This window comes from Pinus tabuliformis, chromosome 7 (genome assembly GCF_031772625.1).
Source record: "Pinus tabuliformis cultivar Carrire ecotype Pingquan chromosome 7, CPIR1, whole genome shotgun sequence".
NCBI classification, from domain to species: domain Eukaryota; kingdom Viridiplantae; phylum Streptophyta; class Pinopsida; order Pinales; family Pinaceae; genus Pinus; species Pinus tabuliformis.
Window position 1 is genome coordinate 1,313,955,414 of NC_142293.1, and position 8,519 is coordinate 1,313,963,932.

The 8,519-nt window shown below is 39.2% G+C and overlaps 2 pseudogenes; both read right to left on the reverse strand.

The window, feature by feature from the left end:
* Positions 1–1,572: 1,572 nt before the first annotated feature.
* Positions 1,573–2,634, reverse strand: LOC149252382 (kinesin-like protein KIN-14I pseudogene; annotated as a pseudogene).
* A 3,893-nt stretch (positions 2,635–6,527) lies between these two features.
* On the reverse strand, positions 6,528–7,091 carry LOC149252383 (kinesin-like protein KIN-14I pseudogene; annotated as a pseudogene).
* Between the last annotated feature and the right edge of the window lie 1,428 nt (positions 7,092–8,519).

Sequence of the window (8,519 nt, forward strand, 5' to 3'; positions counted from 1 at the left end):
TTCTGTTATGGGTTGTGGGGTTCTATCTGTTAGCGCTCGAAATTTCACCTCAGGCTGAGAAAGGCAAACTCCAAGGCAACATCAAACCACTTAGCCTCGTAGCTAGCCCTACGGGGCAGGAGAGGGCTCTCTCCGGTATATCTCGGCAAAGATCTTCAACGGGCAGAGATAACCAATAAAGAACACTGATTTTAGGCTAGTAAACTGATAAAAAGTGGTTTTTATTAAAAGATGGGGTTTTTCTAGGCTGCATGGGGCAAAGAAACAGCTTGAACAGAGAAATATAATCAAAAACACAGATTATCCCCTGAGGCAAGGTAGGCAAGAAAGTTTAACATCAATTTGAGATTAAATGTAACGGCAAGACTGCTGAGGAGTTGACAAGGGCATAGAAGATGAATCCTTGTCAAACAGAAGAAAACATTGAATATGAACAAACTTAAAGGCAGAGCATATAAATTATGAATTCTACCTTAACACTTCATTTTTTCAATTGGAAATGATCATGAAATGAAATGAACACATAACAGGCTTTACATGAAACAAAGGAGAACACAAATGTTAAATTTCATACCACAGGAATCTCAGAAGCCAGAGCTGTGTATTTTCATTAAAATCTCTGTCAAAGACTGTACAATGGAAGCTCTCTGTTCTCCACCAGCTCTCAGAACTCTCTCTCACTCTCTTCTTTTACAAATGATTTTTTAATACATTAAATAAAACTCTGCTAAGGGAAAAACAAATCGACCCCAAAATAGGGGCGCTGTTTCACCTGCAGTTACAAAAATAGAAAAGAGTGTTTTCATCTATTCTAAAATTGAACAGCGTCCCTCTAAAACTCCTCTGATGGCCGACAAACTGGAGCGCAGATCATTAACTGAAGTCTTAAATAGAAGATCGGTTCCTATTTTTCTGTTGTGGTCGATGTCTTCTTTCTAATTTTGGCCTTTGACCTTGACTGCCATGTTATATTTTCCATTTGAAATAAAAACCAATTTTAATAAACATAGCTCAATATATTTTTAATACCAGCAAATCTGGCATAACAAGATTCTCCTCATGCCAGCAAAATGACAACTACGCGCCAACATTCACTTTCGGCAGATGATACTTTGACTTGGATTCGCCATTCACCATACCAATTAAATCTGTTTTTAGTCTTATGAAAATCAAACAAATTCTCCTTAAAGTCATCTGCATACCTTTGGAAACCTTCCAATGTAAGCCAGAATTAAATCCAACTCGCTTCCTCATCCAGAACTGAAACTTAAGAATCAGCTTCTGAAAGATAATGACCTCGTCTAGAGGACTTCTCCATTCTCGAATGCCTTCTTCTCTGAAGGGGCGTGTGACCTTGTCTCGACTCAGAGAAATATCGAGTCTGTTCTGTGTAAACAAGATCCCCTATGAATCCATAACCATCGACAGAGTCACATACAGAGAGAGAGAATTTCAAGTGGCCTGTGCCTTTAGCTGTTGCGAAGCCGGAATGTAACTTTCTCGCCCCCATATTTGCGCGCATGGAATTGCAATTTCAAATGGTCAAAAGAAACCAACATAGTCCCTTTACAATCAACCAACGTAGTTCCAGAGATGTCTGTTGACAACATGTACACAATGCTTACTAGCAGCAACGCAATGACACAAGACATCAATCAATCTCAAAACAACCTTCAGGTATTGTGCCAAATTAACCGCATTTAGATTATTCAGAAATTCAAAGTAGATATCTATTATCACTAGAAGGCTCCCTCTGCAAAAAGTTGGGTTTTCATACACATCCTTTCTAGGTTCCTCAAATCTACATGGCTCTATTTCCATTGATCCTGAGTACATTGCATCATTTACAATTGAGCGAACTCGGGTAGCATATGAAAGAGAATTATGGGTCTCATCCAAATTGGATTCTGCTGGGGCTATATTTACAAACATCAGTGTTTTGGCATTGCCACCAAGTGGATCACTCATAAGCATCGTGAGCTTGTGATTTCTGTAGGGTATATGCTGCCCTTCAAAAGCCAGTGCACTAATAACATCCCCCAGGGCTGAAAGAGACCGGTTGATACTTTGAGCCTCTTTCAATTGGTTGCCTGTTGATCCTGATTTCTTCACCCTCTTAGAGCCCGCAAGATCAACAAAGCTTAGCTTTCCCTTGACTTGGACCTGAGTTTGAAGGTTTGTGCTCTCTATAATTATAGAAGGTATAATTATAGAAGGTATTAAGTGTGATCTTGAACTTTCTGCATTCTTCTGCGTTCCAGAAGTGTGTCGCCTTTCTATCCCTTTACATACAATAGCTTCCAGCTCTTCAAATGTAGATATAGTCACAAGAGTAACATTTTCCACCATAACCATTCCCTTTGTATCTTTCTTAATGTCAAGTTTCAATCTCTTTCCATTCTTTGACAGAAGCAAATCTACAAGTGCGTCCTGGTATAACTCCACCATATACACCTTTACTGAAAAGGAGAACTTGTTACTGTCCCGGCTAAGAATTTTAAAAAGCACCCCAATAGCCCTTGGGGTAAGACCTGGATTTTGATCTGAACCATAAACAGTGAATGTTTTGCCTGATCCAGTTTTCCCATATGCAAATATACAAACGTTATATCCATCAACTGCTGACTGTACCATATACCTTGTATCCTCAAAGACTTCGTCTTGGGTAGTATTACCATCAAAAAACATGATCAAACTGATGTCGCTTTGGCTTATCATCCTTCCATGGGTGCTCCACTGTAAATTCATCCGGTGCAATAATTTCTGTTTCTCAAATGTCTCTCTGTTTGAAAAATACGGGCAGTCGAGCCATAGTCATCGTTATCTCCCGCATAGCCATTGAACATAATGATAATAAGTGAGAAGAACAGAGCACTCAAGTAGTAATTTCCATGCACCATGTCGATTTTCATTCTTGTCCGGATGAAAACTGACATTGTAATGCAGGCTACCAAAACCATCTGTACAAACATGAAGATATAGAGGAAAGAGTTCCATTTCATAAGTAGCCATTCACGGCCAAAACATGCTTTTAATAGCTCAAACTTGTTTTTCGAATATCTAATGTAGGATAGTGCAGCTTTATGACTTGCAGACTTATCATAAGGCGTTGAAAGCTCATCGACAAGTTCTTTTCCTATGTAAAACTCTTGGAATTTCTCTGCAAACTGATTCACAGAAACATATTGATAAGGCCTTTCAGTATCATTAGTCCAGTTCTGTTAATCTCAGAGAGCATTTCCTGCATCTTTTTCTTCATTTCTTGAGAACGAGCTGTATAGTTGAAAACATCTGGTGTTACACTTCCATAATCTTCACTACTTGACCAGAGTCTTTTTCTGTATCATCTTCAAAACAACTTTTAAAGCACATTTTGTTGCACTCCTCTTTTCCAAGACAACAGACTAGCAAGATGGAGTCTAACATCGGCTCCAATTGGGATGGCAGCTGCCGCTTCGTGGAGGTGCCAAGAACCGCAGAACTTTGGGAGAGCAGACAGTGCCTCCATTCATTGGGCAATGGAGTCCATTATTTCAACAAATCAACACAACTGAAGACTCAACTTATTAACTGGAAACTGACTGAATTGATTGAAAGACTAATTCGGCAAACTTCAAACTAGAACTGTAATAAAACTGGAACAAAATACTGCCCTTTGGCTGCTTATTTATTTACAAAATCTACCCTACTTTGCTGTACAAACAATAAATCAGGTAATACTAAAATGCCAGATTAACCATTCAAGTAAACCTGAAAATGGTGCCGCTCGAGAATGCTTCCACCAGGACACATATGTGATTGCTGGCAGCCCTTCATGCACGTAATGAGCCTGGTCACGTACAAGACAGCCTGATCTATCAATCAAACTGAAAAACATTTCCATGTACATCGAAATTGGATCGCGAAAGCCATACTCTATTGGCTGCCCCAACTCTGCAATACATACCTCCAGCTGCACATTGTCAATGTAAACATCTATAGGCAAGTCTATGATTTCTTGTTGCGAAGGAGGAAGGATTTCCAAGAACTTTTTGGGGTCTTGGAAATCATATGACTGGATCTGCTCATCTAAACATTGAATCTCCTTTTCGATTCTTTCAACAATTAACTCACAAAATTTAGCTTTGAACCGAGGGAACTTTGAAGATTTCAACCAATGAAGCAAGGTACTAAAAAAATCTTCATCAAATTCAGAATCTGCTAACTCATTTCTTATTTCTTCTACAGCTTCACACAGGGCAGGGTTTGCCACATACCCTACCATTGCATGAATGGATCAGCAAGCGTTGGAATGTCTGGATCAAATTGGAGTCACCAGGTGAATGGTTCAGCCTGCATATGTATCTGACTGCTGTCCACCATCAGCATCAGATCTGCAATTTGATTTCATGTACTGGGACAAGACAATCAACAAGTCGAATGTTCTCCCCAGTATGGTCGCCACTATGTTAGCGCTCGAAATTTCACCTCAGGCTGAGAAAGGCAAACTCCAAGGCAACATCAAACCACTTAGCCTCGTAGCTAGCCCTACGGGGCAGGAGAGGGCTCTCTCCGGTATATCTCGGCAAAGATCTTCAACGGGCAGAGATAACCAATAAAGAACACTAATTTTAGGCTAGTAAACTGATAAAAAGGGGTTTTTATTAAAAGATGGGGTTTTTCTGGGCTGCATGGGGCAAAGAAATAGCTTGAACAGAGAAATATAATCAAAAACACAGATTATCCCCTGAGGCAAGGTAGGCAAGAAAGTTTAACATCAATTTGAGATTAAATGTAATGGCAAGACTGCTGAGGAGTTGACAAGGGCATAGAAGATGAATCCTTGTCAAACAGAAGAAAACATTGAATATGAACAAACTTAAAGGCAGAGCATATAAATTATGAATTCTACCTTAACACTTCATTTTTTCAATTGGAAATGATCATGAAATGAAATGAACACATAACAGGCTTTACATGAAACAAAGGAGAACACAAATGTTAAATTTCATACCACAGGAATCTCAGAAGCCAGAGCTGTGTATTTTCATTAAAATCTCTGTCAAAGACTGTACAATGGAAGCTCTTTGTTCTCCACCAGCTCTCAGAACTCTCTCTCACTCTCTTCTTTTACAAATGATTTTTTAATACATTAAATAAAACTCTGCTAAGGGAAAAACAAATCGACCCCAAAATAGGGGCGCTGTTTCACCTGCAGTTACAAAAATAGAAAAGAGTGTTTTCATCTATTCTAAAATTGAACAGCGTCCCTCTAAAACTCCTCTGATGGCCGACAAACTGGAGCGCAGATCATTAACTGAAGTCTTAAATAGAAGATCGGTTCCTATTTTTCTGTTGTGGTCGATGTCTTCTTTCTAATTTTGGCCTTTGACCTTGACTGCCATGTTATATTTTCCATTTGAAATAAAAACCAATTTTAATAAACATAGCTCAATATATTTTTAATACCAGCAAATCTGGCATAACAAGATTCTCCTCATGCCAGCAAAATGACAACTACGCGCCAACATTCACTTTCGGCAGATGATACTTTGACTTGGATTCGCCATTCACCATACCAATTAAATCTATTTTTAGTCTTATGAAAATCAAACAACTTCTCCTTAAAGTCATCTGCATACCTTTGGAAACCTTCCAATGTAAGCCATAATTAAATCCAACTCGCTTCCTCATCCAGAACTGAAACTTAAGAATCAGCTTTTGAAAGATAATGACCCCGTCTAGAGGACTTCTCCATTCTCGAATGCCTTCTTCTCTGAAGGGGCGTGTGACCTTGTCTCGACTCAGAGAAATATCGAGTCCGTTCTGTGTAAACAAGATCCACTATGAATCCATAACCATCGACAGTGTCACATACAGAGAGAGAGAATTTCAAGTGGTCTGTGCCTTTAGCTGTTGCGAAGCCGGAATGTAACTTTCTCGCCCCCATATTTGCGCGCATGGAATTGTAATTTCAAATGGTCAAAAGAAACCAACATAGTCCCTTTACAATCAACCAACGTAGTTCCAGAGATGTCTGTTGACAACATGTACACAATGCTTACTAGCAGCAACGCAATGACACAAGACATCAATCAATCTCAAAACAACCTTCAGGTATTGTGCCAAATTAACCGCATCTAGATTATTCAGAAATTCAAAGTAGATATCTATTATCACTAGAAGGCTCCCTCTACAAAAAGTTGGGTTTTCATACACATCCTTTCTAGGTTCCTCAAATCTACATGGCTCTATTTCCATTGATCCTGAGTACATTGCATCATTTACAATTGAGCGAACTCGGGTAGCATATGAAAGAGAATTATGGGTCTCATCCAAATTGGATTCTGCTGGGGCTATATTTACAAACATCAGTGTTTTGGCATTGCCACCAAGTGGATCACTCATAAGCATAGTGAGCTTGTGATTTCTGTAGGGTATATGCTGCCCTTCAAAAGCCAGTGCACTAATAACATCCCCCAGGGCTGAAAGAGACCGGTTGATACTTTGAGCCTCTTTCAATTGGTTGTCTGTTGATCCTGATTTCTTCACCCTCTTAGAGCCCCAAGATCAACAAAGCTTAGCTTTCCCTTGACTTGGACCTGAGTTTGAAGGTTTGTGCTCTCTATAATTATAGAAGGTATTAAGTGTGATCTTGAACTTTCTGCATTCTTCTGCGTTCCAGAAGTGTGTCGCCTTTCTATCCCTTTACATACAATAGCTTCCATCTCTTCAAATGTAGATATAGTCACAAGAGTAACATTTTCCACCATAACCATTCCCTTTGTATCTTTGTTAATGTCAAGTTTCAATCTCTTTCCATTCTTTGACAGAAGCAAATCTACAAGTGCGTCCTGGTATAACTCCACCATATACACCTTTACTGAAAAGGAGAACTTGTTACTGTCCCGGCTAAGAATTTTAAAAAGCACCCCAATAGCCCTTGGGGTAAGACCTGGATTTTGATCTGAACCATAAACGGTGAATGTTTTGCCTGATCCAGTTTTCCCATATGCAAATATACAAACGTTATATCCATCAACTGCTGACTGTACCAGATACCTTGTATCCTCAAAGGCTTCGTCTTGGGTAGTATTACCATCAAAAAACATGATCAAACTGATGTCGCTTTGGCTTATCATCCTTCCATGGGTGCTCCATTGTAAATTCATCCGGTGCAATAATTTCTGTTTCTCAAATGTCTCTCTGTTTGAAAAATACGGGCAGTCGAGCCATAGTCATCGTTATCTCCCGCATAGCCATTGAACATAATGATAATAAGTGAGAAGAACAGAGCACTCAAGTAGTAATTTCCATGCACCATGTCGATTTTCATTCTTGTCCGGATGAAAACTGACATTGTAATGCAGGCTACCAAAACCATCTGTACAAACATGAAGATATAGAGGAAAGAGTTCCGTTTCATAAGTAGCCATTCACGGCCAAAACATGCTTTTAATAGCTCAAACTTGTTTTTCGAATATCTAATGTAGGATAGTGCAGCTTTATGACTTGCAGACTTATCATAAGGCGTTGAAAGCTCATCGACAAGTTCTTTTCCTATGTAAAACTCTTGGAATTTCTCTGCAAAATGATTCACAGAAACATATTGATAAGGCCTTTCAGTATCATTAGTCCAGTTCTGTTAATCTCAGAGAGCATTTCCTGCATCTTTTCTTCATTTCTTGAGAACGAGCTGTATAGTTGAAAACATCTGGTGTTACACTTCCATAATCTTCACTACTTGACCAGAGTCTTTTTCTGTATCATCTTCAAAACAACTTTTAAAGCGCATTTTGTTGCACTCCTCTTTTCCAAGACAACAGACTAGCAAGATGGAGTCTAACACTATCAACTCTCTTCGAATGCCTTTTTTCACACAAAATATTTTGAATTAATTTGACACATACTCACCTCCATTATCACTCTTGAGAGCCTTCACCTTCTTGCTAGTTTATTTCTCAACTAGTGCCTTGAATTATATGAACTTGGAGAATGACTCATCTTTCTTCCACACGAAGAAGATCCAACACTTCCTTGAGACGTCATCAATAAAAGTGACAAAATATTTGTGTTTGGAAGTGGAGGCTATCGATAAATGTCCACAAACATCAGAGTGGATCCTTTCCATGACTGCATTTGATTTGTTTTCCCGATCATGGGATGTGGATTTTTCGTACTTCCCCAACGTACATCCTTTGCATACATATTGCTGCTCAAGTGCTTGTTTAGGGAGGCTAGTGGTTATTTTCTACATAATCCTCAAGGCGCCATGATGAAAATGGCCAAGTCTTCTGTGCTAAAGTTCACCGACATCGCGGCTTTGCACTTTCTCCACCTTACTACTTAATGCAGCACAATCCTCTACATTTAGATTATACAAGTTCTACACACGAACCCATATCTGATTCACGTGTCCCATGGCTATGTGTCTTAGGAATGCTTTGCCTTTGCTAAAGATCACATCATAACCACGGTCTTCCAAAAATGCAACAGAGATGAGATTTTTCTTTAGGCTTGATATGAACATGACATCCTTG